We start from the raw sequence: 21,519 nt of genomic DNA, 5'->3' as shown, positions 1-21,519 counted from the left end.
TTTAGTGCTAGAAGGAGACTCCACTGAAAGGAGGGAGAAGCTGACCTGCCTGAGTGTGACCAGAGAGGGAAGCCCTGCCCCGGCCCCACTCTGGGATCTGGGGTTTTCATTCCCAGACTTAAGCGTGCTTAAGAAATATCAGAGCTTAATTTTGGGGCCCCAGAGCCAAAGATCTCTGATTAAAGAGGTCCAGAGTGAGACCCAGGATTCTGATTTTTAACACTCTCGTCTCTGGAATTTTGCTAAGGATCTGGCTGACCATTAAATTTTCAGATCCAGAGCTGAGCTCACTGGCGACAAAACCACAGGAAACCAAGGAGACGATAAAGATTCCCGAGGAAAAGAGCTGGTCCTTCCATAAGAGCGAGGAAGGCAAGAAAAGAGGTGACGGGGAAGTGGCTGACATTTCATTCTGATGGAGAAGCAGTAACCACTTAAATAGAGATCAGAAAGGATCTAAGAAGGGAATTCAGTAGGGGTTCCCTATAAGCAAATAGTAGAAGGGACTATTCTTGCATCATTCAGGGACAGACACGGAGGGCTGTGGGGACCGACATGGAGGGCCGACGGACCGAGGAGCAGGAGAAGTGTCTGTGTGGGCAGAGAAGTTTGTGTGGGCAGGATGCCAGAGCTCATCAGCCATGACCCGTGACCCAGGGCTAGCTGAGGGAGGCCAGCCCAGGACAATTCCCAGTACCATGTGTCACCCAGCGACAACCCCTGCAGCTTGGTGCCCTCGAGAAAGGACTGTGTAAATCTTCCCAGGAGCACAGAAGGGGCTCATCTCTAAGTCCCTGCCAAGTTGGAATGATAATTCATATTTAAATCTCTGCCCCCAGCGCTGACAGGGAGTTACCTAGCAAATCCCCAGGGAGGCATTTATTTATCCTGCAAATCTCGACAGGATGCCTGAGCAGGGTCACCGTCTCAAGGCCCTCCTTGGGGAATGTAGAATTATCAGCACACTTTCTGAGGCAGCTCAGACCTAAGCTCCATGTAAGCCCTGCCTACAGGGTGAGAGAAAAGGAAATCACTGAACTGCTTTCTTATTAGCCTGGAGGAAGACAAGATACCCTCTGCAGAGGGGCCAATGGGAAACACGTCTATTAAGGATCTAAACCAGGGGCATGGATTACCAACCACGTGGGAGACAACTACCTCTTCCATTCTCTCCTTCGCCTGGGCTCCGGGACCACTTTCTTTAATACACAGGAGATAGACAATTTTTGAGTTTTTACACTGGACCTACCAGACAATTCTGAGAATTATAGATAAAAAAAAAAAAAAAAATAGAACAGAGGCGCCTGTGTGGCTCAGTTGGTAAAGCATCTGCCTTTGTCTCAGATCATGATCCAAAGCTCCTGGGATTTAGTCCCACATCAGGATCCCTGCTCAGTGTGGAGCCTGCTTCTCCCTCTGCCAGCGACTTCCCCCACCGCTTGTGATCTTCCTCTAACAAACCAATAAGTAAAATCTTTAAAAATAATGAAACACTCAAACAGGAAATCAAGCTCCCCCAAAACATCAAAATGCTTCTAGATCCTTCAAAAGGCAAACTCAGTTTGCCACCTCATGGTCCTGCTTTCGGCATACAACGACAGAGGTCTAGACTGCCAGGCAAAACTCAAGGAAATTCTCCTCAAAGGCTCGAGCTTTCCCTAAACACCCAGCTTTGCTTCTATAGACAAGGAGAATTGGAAAAACCCTTATCGTGGGACAGGTTTAGAGTAGGAGTCATGCCTGGAGGAGGAGGCTCAGTTGCAGAATGGGCTCCAGTGGGGAGACAGCAGTGAACGGGGCTGTGTAACAAAGCAGAGGACACCCAGTTAAATTTGAATTTCAGATAAACAGCAGCAACAAAAAAAATTTAGTATATCTTTTGCAATACCTACAATACGTAATATACATACTTATACTAAAAAAGTATTCATTGTTTATCTGAAATGTGAATTTAACTGGGTGTCCTGTATTTTTATTTGCTAAATCTGGCAAACCTAGGAGGGAAAGAGTCCATTAAGGACCTTCATTTTACTGAGAGTACAGGTTACTATCCAGAGCAGGCCCTCAGGGAGGGAGGGTTCCCCCCGCCTTACAACTTTGCCCCTAATCTGAGCAGCCAGGGATGTGAAAAACTCTCTCCGGCCGCAGGGCCGCAGGCTGTGCTTCTAAGACCCTGCTGCCGCATCCATGGTGGTTTGCTCTCTAGGGGCACTTTGGTGGAGGGAAACTGGAATCTGCTTCTTAACAAGACCAGTTGGATTCAGATCCCCAAGTCTCAGACACCCCCGAGCAGAGAGAAGCCATGGCAATTTAGAAATAGTTCCCAGTCTTTGGGTCCCACTAAGAAGAGTGTTTCAGGATGCAAAGTAGAGGTATCTTTAGCTTGAACAACAAAATCCTGTTGAATGCCTACTGTATGCAGGGCTTGCTGGAGGATACCAAGGGAAGAGAAGATGTGGGCCTTGCCCTTGAGGAACTTCTCAGTGCACTTGAAGCAACAAAACAAATGCACTTATGCTTGCATCAAACAACGATGCAGCAGCCCTGCAGCTCCCAGGCAGCTGGGCAGGAAGAGCGGCGGTGGGGCTGGTGTGCAGCCCTCCATAGATTCGGCCATAAGGAGGCAATGAGCCCAAATGGGCTTAGACAGTTTATTATTTGCAGCAATAAGAACATTTTGGTCCAGGTTCCTTGAGCCCTAATCCTAACAGGATGCTATGGTGAGGGTCAGGTGTTGCCTGCTAAGTTGGGGGTACATTATATAACACCCTGAGATTAGGAGACTCTAATCTTATACGGGGTTGCCAGCAAACCTGCCTGTTCTCCCTTCTGGAGAGAGAGATTATTGTTATTAGCCTCGAATGTAAGCAAATCGCTCTGAGAAGGGAATGCATCCCTCTTCACTATCCAGGAATGTAAATAAATTTGCTCTAGGAGGAGTTAGTGCCTCCAAGCTTCTATTGACATTCCTAAAAAGAGTTCTGGAGCAAATTGGCTGTTCATGCCTCAACTTGTAAAAACATGAAATATTCATGAACAGTTGTCTGCCAACAGCAACACAGAGCCTTATATAATGAAGAGTCAATCAGATGATTAAAACTTTACAATGTGGTTTGAGGAGGAGCTTGACAGCAACCAATATGATTAAAAATGTTTCAGGAAGTGGTGTTTGGGGACTGGCTGGGTGGCTCAGTTGTTAGGCGGCTACCTTCGGCTTGGGTCATGATCTCAGAGGCCTGGCATTGAGCCCCACATCGGGCTCCCGGCTCAGCAGGAAGCCTGCTTCTCCCTCTCCTACTCCCCCTGCTTGTGTTCTCTCTCTCGCTGTGTCTTTCTCTGTCAAGTTAAAAAAAAACAAACAAGCAAACAAAAAAAACTTCCAAAAAAAAAAAAAAATGGTGCTTGGGTGGCTCTGTTCGTTAAGCATCCAATTCTCAGTTTCGGCTCAGGTCATGATCTCGAGGCCTGCATCAGGCTCTGCACTCAGTACAGAGCTTGCTTGGGAGTCTCTCCTTCTCCCTCTGCCCCTCCCATGAGTCGTATGTGCTCGCTCTCTCTCTTTCTCTCTCGCTTGCTCTCTCTCTCTCTCAAATAAATAAATAAAACCTTGGGGGGGGGGCGGGATGCTTCACAGAAAAAGAGGAACTTGAAATTGTCCTTGAAGAACTTACAGATAATATCCAAGACTGCAAACCTCTTTCATCCATCAGAAAAATGGCTGGCAAACTCTTTATATAAAGAGCCAGATGATAAATATTCCAGGTTTTGCAGACCGTATACCCTATATTACAATTATTCAACTCTGTCATTGTGATGTGAAAGCAGCTGCAGACAGTACCTAAATAAATGTGGCTGTGTTCCAATAAAGCTTTATTTACAAAAACACGCACAGCAGAATGATTTTGTCCCATGGACTGTAGTTTGTCAACTTCTAAACTAGAATACACAATGAACACTCAAACAGACGCAGTGGATGATCAGTTAGAAATGGTGGAAGGAATTTATTCAAGGGGAGGAGAGTTGGATAAAGCACTGAATAAGGAAAAGAGTAAGAGGAAATACCCAGACTAGGTGACTTCTGGGAGTTCTTTATCGCTCTGAAATTCCATAACTGTTTAAGGATTTGGTAGAATAACTACAGACTATATAGGCATAGTGAGCGCTTTCTCTCAAATGTAAAGATGAAGTTAGAGTGCTGTTAGAATTTTTATGTATTCATCTCCAAGATTTTAGAAGAACCAGAAGATTCTAGAAGGGCTCAGGCAGCCTTGCTCCTATGAGAGCTACTGAGTCCCCTGAAATAAGTGATGAAGGGGACTTTGAATCTGATGGTCAGTGGCCTGTCCCTAACACTGAGATTAAGCTTCATCCTAACAATAAGGGGAAATACGATGATGGATAATTCTGCAAGTAACTTCCCTGAGGCAGAAACCAGTCAAGATACAAAGGTTCTCTTGTGGGAAATCCAGTTCCTCATAAAGGCTTTGGAATATGACAACATGTAATACTGCTTAAATACCTCCCTTCCCAATTTTTAAAGAGGTACCAGGATTTGTTTTAATCACGTGTAGTGAAATGACAGGCTTGGAGACAACTGCCTTTGAAAGAAAAATGTACTGCTTATAATTTCCAAGAGAAGGAGACACACCATGCATGCCATGCAGGGCCATACAAGGTAGCCCCAGGGCTGACTGGAACACAGGAGTCATGGAAAAGCATGAGCAAGAGTTTTGAATGTGGGTTTTTTATAGGAAGGAATAGATGTGGCAAAGTAAACATCTGAGCAGGTTTAAGATTGCGTAGTTTCAATCATTTCAGTGAGCTCTAGGAAATCGGTCTCTAGAATTTATCTGGTATTTCGTACTGGGGTGATTTGGGACAGGGAGATAGTCTCAGACTTGAAAAGCCTGATAAAAGAAATAGGGATGGGATGTGGATTCAGGATTGGTTGGTTTGAATGCTGAGGGAATGCTCATTGGCTAGTTGTTTGCTATCTCTAGGAATTAGCTGACTTTGGGAGGGGCATTCACCTCCCCAGGTGCTCAAGACCTCAAGATATCAAATCATCCTAAACTGCAAAAAATAAAAACATGATTAATATGCCCAGCCCCTGGACAACTTTCTTCTAAGGGTCTGTAGAGAAGAAAGTACATCCTAAAAGAGCTGTAATCTCTTAGAGAAGGTCATGTGGGCTGAAAGAGTTGTAATCTTTGTAGAACATTCTCCCTTCACACATGGATGGTTCATGTACAGATTGAGGAGTGAGAACCAAACAAGGTAGTAGGAGCAGCAGAGCTGAGTGATAGCCAAGAGGCTTTCAAGAAGACAGCAATTTGTAAGGAACCTATTTGAATGGTGTCCTTCATAGTTGTGCAGTGTACAATCTCAACAGCTGTACACAGCAGCCTTGAGTGTGAACCATGCAGGACACACAGGAACGGGGAGGGTATATCAGCCAAGTTGCAGACAGTAGAATCTAGTTTAGCTAGTTTAAGCAGGAAGAATAAGCAGGAAATTCACAGAAGGTTCAGAGGGAGTCACACAGTCAGAAACAGAGCCAGAGAAAACTCTTGGCTACAGTACAGAATTCTTCTAGCAGAAATACCACTGGTGTAGCCTTCTGCTGCTTGACACCTTGATGCTAGGGACCAAATACTAGACTCAGAAATTCTGTCACAGCTGCCCTAGAAGAGGGAAGAGGAGCAGAACAAGCCTATAGGAGCTGAGGACATGCCACCCTAAAATATCACCCTGGTATACTGATATTTTGAGCTGTGGGTGGTTAAAAAACATGAAATGCAGGGAGAGGCTTTCTCTGAACTCCCTTACAGGTCCTCCAAAATGAACTCTGTTGTCGTAAATGTCCTCCCCGAGAGCTTCAACAATGGGAGAAGACTGACTCTTACCATGGAGAGGAGACTTCAATTTAACACCGCACTCAGACAAACTTCATCACAAACTATAATAACTCCATACTACTTTTTAAAGATTTATGTATTAGTTTAGAGAGAGAGAGAGAGAACGTGGACAGGGGAGGGCAAGAGGGTTCAGGGTTAGAGTCGTAAGCAGATTTCCAGCTAAGGGCAGAGCCAGAGGCAACACTCAATCTGATGACCCTGACATCACGACCTGAGCCAAAACCAAGGGTTGGACTTTTACTGACTATACCACTGACTGTACCTCCTCCCTATTCCTTTTCTAAAAGCCTGTTCATCTTTATGAGAAGTCATTCCCTTTTCCTAAGAGGCCTAAGTCCCTCCTTTCCTTTCCCTATGAAGATGGTATTTAACCCTAAATTCTAAAGCCACCTCTTCAGCTTACTCATACCTCCTGAGTATCTCCCAGAGAAACATGAGGTGTACAAATTAATGAACTGCTTTTCTCTTGTTCATCTTTTATTCCAAGGGTCTCGGCTAAGAACTCAGACAGGTAGAGGGAAAATGATTCCTCCTCCCCCTGCAAGAGTCAGATGTCCCTTCCTCCATGCCTGCTTAAAGATCAAATCCCTAAACTATACAAAGAGCCCTAAATGCCCGGAAAGCTACAAAGGAGAGGTCTTAGCTTTCAGACTCAGATTTGGTCAAGAAGGCAACCTGAAAGGGGACTGGTGTCTGCACTAAGCAAATCAGCCAAAGATGCCACAGTAAAGAAGGACAGAGCTTCAGGAACAAAACTGGTGTTACGCAGCAGCACTGGAATGGTCTTCTGAATTCTGGACTGTTCCCATGCTGGTGGAGCCCTGGGGATCAAGGGGTTAATAATCTGCCCTAAGAAGCACCAAAACCCTTTAAGTAGACTGCATTTTGCCAATAGATCTATTCCTGAAACAATGAACGAAATCACATTCTAAGTGCCACATATAATATTTATTACTGAAAGAATCCCATTGTGAATCTTTTTGCAAAGTGAATAACCACGCTTCTATATTTCTTTCACGTGAAGTGAGATTGAATATATTGAGCTTTCTTAAATCAAGGTATACCATCCCCTTGGAGCCTTTAAAAGAACAGAACATCACAAATCTCATGAAAGGAGACCATAAAAAGTCACAGTTTTGACATAACAGTCATGACATAACTGCAGATGGAAACTGGCAACTGTCAATGCCATTGTCAGCTCCCTGCCTTCCAAATTAAGAGCTGGAAGTCATCAGCTTGGACATAGAAGGAAAGCTCTGCGTGACTCTAATACCGTGTCCACTCAGCAGCTAAAATCCTTGGGAGTACCAACTCATATGCAGATCTCGGGCCCCACATGTGCACCATAAATACCAACGTGCTGGATGGGAGACATCGATACTTAATGCTTTCATAAAAAGCAGCATGCAGATGCTAATTAATGCCTCCCCCTGTCCCCAACACACAAAGCAGGATTTCTATAGTGGCAGCAACCCGGATCTCTGATTTCCTTTTAAAAATTTCTGCCCAGAGAGCTGGAGGCCAAAAGCGGTGCATTATGAAAGATTTCTCTGCCAGCTCACTCAGACCTCAGCTCATAATGGAGATTGGTTCTCGTTAATAGATTCATGTACTCCTTTCCCCAGTGCCTTGTCAAATAATAGCACAGTCAAAGCAATGAGAGAGGAGTCCACACTCACACACAACTCACAAGTCCAACGGTGGGAGGGGGCTTGTTTATTACCCTGTCTGGAGCAGAATCAAATTATTTATGGACCATTTAGATGCAAATGTATCATTCATTTAGCAAACACGCTGCATATGCAGACAATTTAGCCAAACAATGGATCTATAAGGACATCCCCACTAATCTCGGAATATCAACTGTGCCTTTTCAAAGGGGATTTGGATTTTCTCTGAATTGATCAAACTTGACAAGTAATTTCTACCTAATGTTCAGGCTAGCCTCTTCTCTCTTCACCATCTGTAGGTGAGAAATCCTATTTTCTGCTAGTGACGAGGTAATGCAAAAGGCTACAGACGCAGGTTAAAGAAAAGGAGGAGATTTTGTGCCTACAACTATGTCTCCACAGAAAATAAAATCATTCTGAAGGATCTATTTTGTTTGGTTGCTTTGAAATTAGTTACCTTCGACACAAGTCCCATCCCCCCAACCCCTTTATGCTTCCTGAGCTGCTGCAGGAGAGGAAGCTGGGAAGAAATCTAAGCCATCTTTGTACAAAGAGAGTGTTCTCCACACCTGCTCTCGGGGAAGAATGGCTCTGTCCCTGCCCCTGCCTGGGAATTGTAAGAGAGTAACTCTCCGAATCAATGAAAACCATATTATGGGAAAAGACACCAAATTTGAAAACTTGCCCCATCTTGGAGCTTACTATCAAAATGTCAGCTTGATTCAGTTGTACAAACCAATTGGCTGAACGGGAGAAAGGCAAGGTAATATAAGCTCAGCAGGTCAAAGATGTAAAATGGAATCAGACGAATCCACCGCCCACCCACCCCCCACCCCATCCCCACACACATCCCCCTTGCCTGTGTGGGCTTGGAGAGGGGGACTGGGGGACTGTGTTGTGGGGGTGGGGGATGAGTTCTCAACCTGAGCCTACAAGTATTCTAATTTCAGGGCCCAGCCCCACATGGATTTCAATGCTTGTACTCTGTGATGGACCATTTTCTTAAACAAACAAACAAAAAAACAAAACCATACATATTTTTCTTTGTCCATATTCAAATGGAAAAATGATTTCTATCATCTGTCCACTGCCTCCTTCAGAAGCCTTTAGCCCAAGAGAGGCCTCCTCAGCCACCAAGAGACCCTTTGGCCTAGTCACTGGAAAACAATAATTAAATTGCCACTGAATCCTTTAACTAGGTTAGCTCCATTTAACTGCAAGACCAACCAATGACTAGATTTAACCGACAATAATAAAGCATCAATGCTGTGGGCCAAGAACACTGGGCTAGATGCCTTTTAAATTTCTTAAGGAAAAAAAAATTCCTTTTTTTTTTTTTAAATTAATTCAACAAGTTCTAAATAGAAATTAAGTCACATGAATTGTCATTTTCTATCCCTAGCTTGGCTCCCCACCAATATGTGCGCCTGCGCAGTAGCGTGAGAACGCACATTCTGTTCGCGCGCTCCTTTCCCACTCCCCACTCTTTCCAAGGATCCAGACTCTTAAAATCTGTCACTTCTACTTCATTAACTTCCGATGTCTTCCTTTCTGCGTTCCAATGTCATCCCTCACAACTACAGTTCTCGGCTTCCAAGTCACAAGCTACCACTTTCCTGCCAAATACATTCGCCTCTTTCCAACTTTGTTGTACCCAAACTCTCTGCCACATTTGACGCCATGGATGTTCATGATTTCCAGGAAATTCCTAAACACCATACACGGAGCTCCTCTAGACACTTCAAACACAGTTTACCCAGGTCAGCACGGACCTGCCTCTACCTGCCGTGGGGGGCATCCCCAGCAAACGTTGCGTTCTTCTTGAGTTCCCTGCCCTGGGAAAGGCAGCACTCTTCCTCTCCGCTGCCTGGACTAGAAGCCCTAGAGGCATCTTAAAACCCTTCCCTTTTCCTCTGCGGGCTTCTCCAAGGATCAAGGATTGAGGATCATCCTCTTGATCCTTCTCTTACCCCACTGGGCTCCCCAAGTCTGGTCCCACATCTCAAAAAAATTCTATCACAAATGGCGGTATCACTCAAGGTATGCAAATCCCCACCTAAGACACCCCACGGGATATCATGTTAGATTTGCAAGGTGGCACCTTCACAGTGATCTTAGTATGGGTGAAAGGATCTGACTAGTTTATGTGGAAATGCATGTTGATTGACTGTAAATAACTTCCTTGCTGTTTCATCTTTATATTACGCTTAGTGCATGATACTTTCTGAAGTTACAAGGGTCGGTTGGTTATGCTATCCATGAACTTCATTTCAGATGGGGTTGATAAATACTGCTGGCTTACAGCTCGCATTTGATGTTTCCTTCCCAGGCCCACCACTTCTTTCCAGGTTCTTCTCTGGATCCTAATACTATCATCCGCCCCCTACCCCGTTCCCTGTGTGTCCAGCTGCTGGTGTCTCCAGTCTGCCCTTTACGCTACCAGAAAGATGATCTTTACCCAGCGCCTATCAGACCACGTCGCTCCTTTAGTGCCTGTCCTGGCATCCCACTGTTCTGAGGCGACTCTAACTCTCGAGTGTGGCATGTATAGCCATCACAATGGGTCTCTGCTACCTTTCAGGCTGTGTCCCACCACGAGCTACCCATCAATACCTGGGATGATCTTACTCCTCCAGGCCTTTGCTTATGCTGCTCCCTCCCCTCGAGCTTCCCTTCTCTCCTATCAAGTGTCTAAACTTCCAGATGACAGTCACCTCTCAGTGATGCCTCCCTGCTCCCAGATCCCCTACTCTCCGTGAATGCTTTACTTAAGCCCCATTCGAGGGCCCACTTCATCCCTCCTTGCACCACAGCTGAGTTGTTTACACACCTCTCCCCTCACGGGTGTGTCTTCGGAGTGAGCCAAGACCGTCCCATTCATTTCTGGGTCTCCCTCCATGCCTAGCACTTTGACATAGTTCCTGCTCAAGAAATGCTTCCTGAGTTGAGTGGAGACAGCCAATCCTGCTATGCTCAAAATATTTCTGGAGAAAGACCAGTTGGGCGAGCCTGAGGGAAGGGAAGTCTTGATAGCCCTATTAATGGAGCTAAATTCAGGGCTTAGAGTTCCCCCAGGAAAGGCCTCAGACATTTCTATCCTGTTATTTTAACAGAAATTAAAAGCACATGTCAATAAAACGAGAGAGGAAAAAATGCAGCACTCTCCTGAGAGGCCATATTGTAATGCCAATTCGACTTCCAGAGCTCAGCTTCAGAGCAACCCCCCCCACCCCCATTTCTGCCCTGGATGTCCCTCCCAGGGGTGCTGTCAGAGTCTGGGGCACTCTACTGCCAATGTTCTTCTGGCTTCAAGTGGGGTCCACAGAAGTCATTCAGCAGTGGGCTTCAGGCCAGTGCCCATGGGGAAAATGCACACTGCCATTCACCTGTGTGCCTCCACCCACGGTCACCTCACCCCCACCTGAATCCTTCCCAGTGCAGGTCCCCAGTCTACGCTCCCTTCTGTCTGCCCGCTCTGTCCGCCTGACCCGCGCCCATCCAGCTCTCTCCACCAGCCCCACTCATCCGCCTTCCCTGGCTCTGTTCCCCCACAACCTTCGGGTCCTTGGACGTGTATGACATACTCTATCTTCAGGGTCCTCATACTCTTGCCTCTGTCTGGAATGCTCTCCCTCCTGCACCCCACCCCAGCCACATTTATCTGAATAATTCTCACTCCTTCTTGTCCCCTCAGGGGGGTGGGGGGGGGTTACACTTGACGTCTCTGTTTTAACATACAGCTCACACAGGTTTGTTTGTTTCAAGATTTATTTTAGAGAGAGAGCATATGGGGGAGAGGGACAGAGGGAGATGGAGATTCTCAGACTCCCCACCCAGCACGGAGTTTGATCTCACGACCCTGAGATCATGACCTGAGCCGAAACCAAGACCCTTGATCGACTGAGCCACCCAGGCACCCTCCAGGCTCACACTGCTTTAAATCCTCCAGCCACATAACACTCATTACTCTGCCAGTACCTTCTTGTGTCTCTTCCTGGATTTGTCTGTTCACCGTAGTACCCCAGGGCCTGACACAGGGTCTGGCACACAAGAGAAAAAGTAACATAACTCTTTGCTGCACTGAAATGAGTTGCCTGCCATGGCGAGTCTGCATTTTTCTGCCGCATGCCACATGCCTGACATGTATCTGCCACGTGCCTGACACTGTTCCCAGAGTGTTGGAAAACAGCCCTGAACAGGGTGAACAAGACGGCAGAATCCCTGTTGTCAAGGGCCTTATATTACAGTGGAAGGAGATGGATGTTAACAGAGAAACAGATGAAAATGGAATATGATTACTTCCACCAGTGACGTTTCTGAAAAAGTTATACTCCTCCCTTTCTTCATTAACCTCTTTAGGTTGTCAAAGTTACATAAGATCTAATTCCCTTGATGCCCATGATCACCCAATATGGGGGAATCACAAAATGAGGGCAACTGTAGCTGGGAGGAAGTAAGACTGATGGCCTTTTGGTGGAGAGCCCAGGCGTGTGCTCCTCCCCCACGCCGGACTCCTCTCCTGTCACCGCTGCAGCGCATCACAGCTCCATCCCGCTGCTCTTCCTTTCTGGTCATTCACAGATATCTCTGTCTCCAGCCCTCGTTAACAGCAAGGCATGGACCACCACTTCTTTAGCCCTCGCACGTAGCCCACCATCTAGTAGGAGCTCAATTAGCGTTTGCTACTTTTGATAATGCTGAATTTCAAGGTAAAAGGTAAGTCCAAAAGGTAAGTCCAGAGAAATACAGAAAGCAAAGAGCAATGTGACTTTAGCAAATGCTGCAAAGAGAATTCCACATGACTCCCCTCCTGGCCTTTCTGACACTGGGTCCCTGTCAGCAGATTTGAGGATTGGCATGTGTGACCTTGGTACAATTCAACCATCCTAGCTCTTTGGTTCACTGTGCTCCCTCTCCATGCCTAGCCCCAGATCCACCACCCATGTCGACATTAACCCCTTCTGGGGCCGATCAGGGATATGCTCCCTACTCACACAGATCTGGGAATACTGCAATCACCGCAGAATCTGGCTTGAGTATGGGCGCCACATGAGCTCTCACCGTTCCTATATAAGTCAGAGTCGAGCCTGATGGACAGGGGGAGTCCTGAACGGGACACCAAGAAGGAGGATCTTGAGAGCCTAGATTAGAAGGCGAGTAGCTTTTCAAGAATATGACATCATGTTGTCCTATGTCTCTCCCCGATGGGGAAAAGGGGCATCAGCGAGAAAGGAGAGGGGAAAAGTACCCACCGTTAACACTCAAAGGGGGTAAGGGGGTAAGAGCAGAGATGTGGAACACGGTGACCTGGAGAAAGAGAGCCAGATTTGAGAATCAGACCAGATGCACGCTTCTCAAACATTAGGGTCCCTGGGAATCACCTGGACAATCTTGTAAACACCCAGGCTCTGATTCCATAGGGCTGGGGAGTGTCTCAGTTTCAGCATTTCAGACAAGCCCCCCGAGGAACAGCCATGCTGCTGGGCCTCGGCTCACAAACTATGTAATGAACGAGATGATTTCTGAGCCCCCTCAGTGCTGGGACTGAGCCTGTGATTCTCTGAGGGGTGGGACCCAGGGTCACCACACTGACTCGTGGACACTGGGAAGAAGAGTCCTTGCTTGTATGGCCACATGCCCAGAAAAACCGGGAGCTCTGGGTGCCACATGAGAAGGACAGAACAGCTTCTGCAGGAAAAGCTACTCTCTCTGCCACACAAACACGGAAGCTTCACTTGACACATGCTGAGCACTGGGCTTCCCACTTTCTACATACAAAGCACGAGGTAGCAGAGCACTCGCTATAAAATGGGCATTCCTGTCAGTCCCATGTCACAGCTGAAGAAACCCAGGCTTCCTTAAGGAGGCTGAAGTAACGGGCCCAGTCACCCAGTTTGAAAACAGCCAAATTAGATTTTGAATGCAGTAGGGCTGAACGCAGAGCCAAAGTAGTCTGTGACTACTTTGCTATGGCTGGGTGGCATGAGTTTAAGTAGGACTCTATCTCCTCCTGGCTGTGTTCTCCTGAGCATCCACTAAGGGTCTGATAACGGGTCTATTATTATGACCATTAAATTGTTAAGACCACGAGGCAGGAAACCCATGGGGTTTAGAAAGCGGGAAGAGGGGGGAGGATCTGGCCAGAATTAAATCTCTGTTGACGCAAAGTTCTGAGACTCATTGCCCCCCAGCCCCATTCTCTTGCCCTGAATCTCTTATTCCTCCTCCTCCAGCAACTGACCCCCAGCAAAAGCAACACGTGGGCAAAGGTTCACCCCAACCTCAGAGCCACCGTTGTCCTCCCAAGCATCAGCAAGGACTGGGATGCATTTATTGTTGTGGGAAGAGAACCAGAGAGACACGGCTGAGCCCGAGTGCCCAGCAGCTGGTCAGCCCAGGCTGGACCACAGGGACCAGGCCCTGCAAGGCAGGTAGCAGTGGGTTAGAGAAGACCTCTCTAGCTGGCACAGGACAAGGAATAGGGTGAGGACCATGAGATGTTTACTTCAGGTGCCAAATTTAAGAAGGTGCCCCCAAATCAATAACGAATAAATACTTTAATGCAGTATTTTTAAAAATTGATGCCAAAAAAAAAAATCCATGAAGAAAAATAATCAGAATTATAAATAGACACCAGCTCTGACTTTGCACTTTGCACAACGCTGAGTGCGAGCTACCCACTGGATCCAGCCTTGATTAGCTGGACATGGATAAGAGACAGTCTCCCATATTTGGTATAGAGACAAAATGAGGAAAGAGGTCTCCTACCCTTCAGGAACTCACCCATTTGCCCCGCTGAAACAAGGAAAGAGTTGTTAACAACACAGCTGCTTGCTGGGCTGACAGAAGTTGGCGCAATAATTATGGAGAATAAAATGTCAACATCGGTCAAACCCTTCAAATAGGCAGGCACTTTAAATCAGCAATTCCACTTCTAGGAATTTATCTGGAGGCAATAATAACAGATGTGCACAAAGACATTCATCATTGCCCAGTTTGCACGAGAGAAATTTTCGAAGTCACTTAAATGGCCCCAAAATAAGGAATTGATTTTAAAACAATAACGAGATCCCTGTATAATAAAATACCATTCTGCCCTTTAAAATGATGCTGTTAGAAAATGGTTAATGATGTGAGAACAAGCTCCTGGCATACGGTCAAGTGACAAAAGTAACTGAATATGTACGTATAAAAACCATTGCTAAAGAGCTAAACGTGATTACCTTGAGGGGCAGTGGGATTATATGCTAGTTTACATTATACTCTTTATTACCACCATTTTCTAAAATGAACTGCTCTTAGATCTTAGCGTAGTATATATATTTTTTAAGAAACAAGGGCTTATTTACAGACCAGTCGAGCCCTAAGAGGAAGGAAATGGGCAGGGAATGCTGTCCTCAGGGCTGAAAAAGCCAGCCAAGAATGGTGGCCCATGAGAAGGGAGGAGAGCATTCCAGGAAAGGCCATGGGCACAGGCAGTGCAAGTGGCCAGTCTGGCTGGAGCAGGAGAAATGCCCAGCGAAGTATGGCATCCTCAACCACACTCGTGGCCAAGGGACACGGGAGCACAGAGCCAGGAGTGGAGGGAAGTTTCATTGTGCTCAGAACCGGAAAGAGCTGACCACACAGCTGCCAACTCCAAAAAACCCTAATAATCCTAGATCCTGCACACAAAGGATCCAGTGACCTGCTCCATCAGAGATGGAAGGAGCCACTGGCATCATTCAGATGCCATGATGAAAGTTCCAGCAGCTCCTCTGATGAAAACTGCAAATCTATAACTCTCTGCCTAATCCCTTGGTGAAAAGGGAAGATTAGCCTGTGTCCCAGCCCTGATAACTTCTTCTATCCCTTTAAGTTGCATGTTAAATTTCAGGAATCTCCCTGGAGACCCCAAGCTGGGTTATTGTCATTGCTCTCCCACTAATTGGAAAACTATAATAAGAAAGTAAACATTGCTGATTCTGTAATAACCTGAATAATAGATCAGCCTGCCTTGTGCTCCCTGATTACTCTATCCGTTTACTAAATACACTTGCATGGCTTGGAAGGATGAATGATGGGGGCTATTGTGAGCCCTTGATGTCACTGCATTTTTCATTATATTAAAACAATAACATCTGTACTGGGAGAGATCATTTGGTCCAGAAAACCTTAGGACTCCTGCAGGCTGGGAAGGAGGCTTTGCAAATGTGAATGACTCCCTTTGGGGACATAAAAACATGCAGCTTTCTTTGCCCACAACTGAATCATTAAACCATAGCAGGAAGAGGAGGCAGCACGAAGGCAGGCGCCTGGGTGAGGTGGTGAGGCAGTGGCTTCTTCCTTTCCTTTTTTGTTCCAAACCATTTCATCTCTGGCATCTGCAGTGTCTTAGGAGGCTATGGCCATTGAAGGCAGAGGGGGCAAGGTGGAGCGGGGAGGCACTGGAGCCCCTCCTCCAAGCAGGAGTAGAAGATGCCCCCCGACCTGGTCACATGGTCCAGAGAGCTGAGTGGTGGCCACAGCCTAGGCAGGAGGAGGAGACCGGAGCTGTCGCCAGCGCACCATCGAAAACACAGGCATTCCCAGCCCTGGGTGGCTCTTATCAGTCAAATGACAACACAGCAAAGACTCCTAAAGCAGAACCCACCGATTTCCTGATAGTGTCCCAGAATGGCTACTCTTATTTTTTTTCCCCCATATTTTATTTATTAGAGCATGTGGAGTAGGACAGAAGGAGAAGCAGACCCCCCGCTGCCCAGGGAGCCTGACTTGGGGCTCGCTGGATCATGACCTGAGCTGGAGGCAGATGATTAACCAACTGAGCCACCCAGGCTCCCCCCAAGAGAATTGTCACTTTTATTGCTGAGTTCTACAGAGGTTGTCCTAGAGAGCTGCGGGAATGGGACAAGGCTGTGCCGAACACGGCGTCAGGATGTTTACTTTAGTTCAGTCATTCTCCAAGGCTTTTTTCTTGCATTAAGTGCACAAAGGTATTAAAACCTTCCAGGGCTATTAAAATAGTGGACAGTATTAATGGAAATATAATAGAGCAATACGCTTTTTAAAATATCCCATTTGACACACTCGGGAAAGGCATTAATGAAATTTTAATGAGAAGTCAGATTGCAGTAATTTTAAAAGTAATGATTATCTTCATTCCAAAAACCATTTTGAGTAACCATCTCCACAGTGATGCACGGAGTTAGAGAGGTATCTATTACTAACAAAACCAGGCCACAAATAGGCCACAATGGTTATTTTTGCATAAGAGTGGTGGAGGGTGTTAACTGAAAGGCTGTCTAAGGCTTTACACAAAGGAATACATTTTGTTAATGTTGCCTTCATCTGAGATAAAATTACAGGTGCACTTACACACATAACAAAAGAGGAAGCCTTTGACAAATGTCAAGCTGATTTCCATGGCATGGGATACCGCAGATAACACTGTTTCGCTTTACCCAGAGTGAGCACTGGACAATAAGCTGTACTTGAGCCCCCGAGAATGCTCAAGTCCAGGAAAAAAGTAGGAGCCCCCTGGCAAGGCGTGCATTAGCCTACAGGTAAGAAGAGAGGAAATTCTGGGGACAGAGCATAGCGGGAGGAGAAGAGGAGGCTGCTGTCCACAGGTGTATGGCGGCCCCCAGCACTGTCTGTCATTGGGCCTAATCCCAAGGCCATCCCATTTTATAAACCCTTGCATGTTGGGGCTGCACAAAATTTTTAAAAGAAGTTTTTCCAAACACAAGACAATTCTCCTCTACACCATAATTATCGCCAAAGTTTATGAGAGTGGTCTTTCTCAAGTTTTAACAGGCATATGCATCACCTATGGATCTTGGTAAAATGCAGATTCTGATCTGATTGGCCTGGGGTGTGGCCTGAGAGTCCTGCAGAGATACCAAATTCATAGGTGACATGAATGTTCCTGGTCCCATACACCATACTTGGAGAAACGACACTAAAGGTTATCACAAGCTAGGCACTGTGATACACATTTTCTGCCTTCCTTACGTGCCATTATTTTTCTCCCCTTTTGTAGGTGGAGAAATGTGGGCACAGAGAGGTTATGTACCTTGCCTAAGGTCACACAGCCAATAAGGAATAGAGCCAGGATTTTACCCTTGGCAGTTAAATGCCAGAATCTGGATCTCTTTAACAGCTAACTTTTTAAAAATCAGGTTTAATTCTTAGAAATAGAGTTCTCTGTATACCCCTAACCCATTATGAAGCCACACTTGCAGGTTCAGATCTCTGCTTGCATACATATCTTAACACATTTATTTGACAACATTTATGGAGCAACTATCGTGGGCCAGACCTGTTATTAAGCTCTAAGCTTATAGACAGCCTGCCTAAAGGAGCAGAGGAGGCAGCGGGTGGGGGCAGGCACTGCAAGAATTCAAATACAGCTCAAATACAGAGTAGCCCACCCTGAGATCACAAGAGACACCAGCCATACTCACGGTTCCAGCATGGCCACAGCCAGGCTACTATTTTCTTTTTTTCTGTGGTAGAAGGAAAGGGAAGACAAGGGAGACTAAGATTTTTTCAGATCCCTAAAACATGATTAAGCCTTGTACATCTACTACCTCATTGACCCTTTACATCAACCTGAAACACACATGATAGCTTCCCTACTTGAAAGATTTATCAGACCCTGTCCCATGTCACCAAGCTAGCCAAGTAGGAGCTGACATTCGAACTGACCTACAACTGACTCCAAAACTGGTATTTCCCCATATCCCGTTGGTCCAGTTATGTGCTGATGTGAAAGTATCCCAAAACTCAGAGGCATAAAACGATACCCATCTGTCTATGCTCAAAGCTTCTATAGGTCAGAAATGTGGAAAGGGCACCGTGGCTCCACAGTGCCTGAAGGATCCCCTCTCAAAGGGGCTCCATTACTCATGGGCCTGGTGGCTGGGTAGGAGGACTTAAGGTTGAGTTTAGTCAGATGGGACTTTCCCTTGGAGCACCTCCCTGGGGCCTCTCCAGTGTGATGGTCTCCAATCATCAGACTCTGTACCTGGTGGATCAGGACTCTGGGAGAGGGTTTCCACAAACAGCACAGGAGCTACATGTCAATCAATGACCTAACCTTGGAAGTCACGTACCTCACATCGCTTCCCCTTCCTCTCTTGGAACACGGTAATCACAGAACCCACCCAGACCGAAGAAGGGACGTAGACCCCAACCTCTCCATGCAAGATATTTCAAAGAACTGGGGAGCACATTTTAAAACCACCACAATCACTCTTACCCCGAAGGACCAGCCACATGTAGTCCTGGCCTTTGGGAAGCACAGAGAAACCATTCGATGACCCAACCCACCAGGACCTCAACCAGCACAACACAGGTATACTGGGTCCACACCCAGAAGGGTGAGTTCCTGAGTGGCTAGATGAGGATGAGCTCACCTCCAATGCACCCTGTGGGAACGCCCTAAGGACCACATGTGTAGGGAACCACGGAATTGATATGACCTCAGATCCACCCCCAATAACACCCGGTGCTGCTGTCAAATGCTAATGCGGAGGATACTACTGATGCAGAAATAGCTTTCAACCTATCCACATCTTTCTTGGATCTGCCTCCTCACCACAGGCAGCAGTAGCTCCTAGATGAGGTGCAAGGGATAAAAGCTTCACTTCAGGCTCGCCTAAGTAGGAATCCCCACAAAAGCCTTGGTTTCCAAGGGACACTTACAGAGGGGACCTTTGGCTACCAACAGGGAGATTCTGTCCACCTCTACTTAGATGCGGGTCTTCTTCCATCCTCCTCAGAACTTTATCTCACAAACCCCCCACCTGTGAAAGCCTGACCAGGAGCCAGAGGGAGCCATTCACCATTCGATATGGCTGACGGGTGAGCACCAGAGATGATAACTGATGCAGAGTTGATTAGACAGGAAGCCATTTAATCAGTCTGAGCAGGTGCTGCAGACCACTCATACAGAGTTCAGTCAGAAACAATTGACATGTGAGAAATGCCTCCTTCACTGGTTCTCACAAACGTGGTGCTCTTCTCTCCACTCAGCGTGGATTTATGTTGCTTTCGCCGTAATAACTTTGGTTGTAATATTGAGGGCTTCCAACAAAATGGGAGTCCTTCCTTCTTTCTCCCTTCCCCCCTCTTATCTTTCTTTCCTTCCTTCCCTCTCTTCTTCCTTCCTTAACAGTTTACTAGACAGTCTAGGCACTGGGAAAACATCAGTGAAGTGAACAGACCAAAGCCTCTGCCTAGGTTCCATTCTGGTTGGGAAAATATATGACCAGTAAGCACTATCAACAAGTAACATATACCTTGTGAGAAAGTGTGGTAAACGCTACAAGAAAATTAGAGCTGGGCAAAAAGATTATGTGTGGCATGAGATGGTAGAGTTTTAAATTCAGTGGCCGGAGCGGGTGTGGAATCACTGTGAAGATGGCACTTGAGCAAAGATGAGGATGAAGCAGGGGGTGGTTCTCTGTGGGGCCCTTTCAGAGAGAATGGCCACCTCCTGGGGAGGGGTGGGGGGTGCCTGGCATGACTGGGACACGCAATGTCCCTGAAGCTGACTGAGCAAGATGGGAGTCACAAATGAGGTCACAGAGATATGAGAGGGCCCAGTTATGGATTTGGGCTTTTATTCTTGGCGAAATGGAAGGAGAAGGAATTATAGGGGTTTTAGCAGCAGAGTCACATAATCTAACTTAACTCTCCAGAGGTTACCCTGGCTGCTGTATTGAAAGTAAACTAGAGGAGGATGAGGAGGGAACCAAGGAGACCATTACAGGGGGAGAACACTGCAGGAGACAGAGGATGGTGGCTAAGTGCAGGGAGGGGGCAGTGCAGGTGCTGAGATGCAGTCATACTCTGGATCTATTTTGAAGATAGCATGAACGGAATTACTGAAGACGGGATATGGGATGCAAGAGGAAGAGTGGAAAGAAAGGGGACTCCAGAGTTTTGGACCTGAACATCTGGAAGCATGGGGTGGCCATTGCACAAGATGGTGAAGAATGAGAATGGAGAGAGGTATGTGAAGTTAGAGATGTCCGCCAGACAGCTAAGAGGAGATGTCAAGTAGGCAGGTAGTGCGTGTTAGCATTAACTTCTAGAGGAACCACCTGAGAAGCGGCCATTTCTGGAATGATCGCTGGATGTTCACAGGGAACTGCCGGCAGGAGCAGATTTTCCTAAAGATATGAAGGCATTGGTCAAAATGGAGAGCAAGCCTAAGGTCACTCAGTCAATTAGCAGGCATTTTCTGGGCCCCAGCCACGTGACAACACTGTACAGGCACGAGGGATGGAGCAGGAGCCTCAAACACAGAGGTTTCTTTCAAGAGATCTTTCAACTTTGAACTGTTCGAGCCACACCAAATCAATGAATATATAGAAATCCAAAATACAGAAGATGTGCTGGGTGCAAAGGGAACAAAAAGTGCCAAGACACAACCAAGAGAGTCATCTGTAGTCAAAGGGGCAAAATGTAAGCTGTGAAAACTTAAGGAGAAATCTTAAGAAAGTCACTAATTTAAAAAAAAAAAAAGTAGGAAAATCCCCAGCAAATGGCATTCTACTCAGCATGCTTACTGGGGATTTGAGTATAAAATTGGGGGAAGCCGGTAACTACTCAGGTTTCAAGAAGCTCTCTGCCCATGGTTAGGCTCTAGAACACTCCTCCAGTTTTTATAATCCTTAAAAGGTGTGAGGCTCCTCTGGGCTAATAATGGAGTTCAGGAATCATTTCATATATGGATGTTCAGCCAGTGGTTTTCAAACATTGGTGTTCTGAGAACTTGTAAAAATGAAGAGTCCTTGACTGCATCCCTAGGGATTTTGATTCAGTAAGTTAATTTCAGTCAGGGGCTTCTAGGCTTAGTCACCCATCACTGCAGCCACAAGGGGAATGAGAGGGAAACTGGGCAGTTCCCCCAGAATGAGACTTGGGAAGAGGGCCAT

This window comes from Mustela lutreola, chromosome 13, assembly GCF_030435805.1.
Source record: "Mustela lutreola isolate mMusLut2 chromosome 13, mMusLut2.pri, whole genome shotgun sequence".
In the NCBI taxonomy this organism is placed as follows: domain Eukaryota; kingdom Metazoa; phylum Chordata; class Mammalia; order Carnivora; family Mustelidae; genus Mustela; species Mustela lutreola.
The sequence above is the reverse complement of the archived record's forward strand: the minus strand, read 5'-3'. Positions refer to the sequence as shown.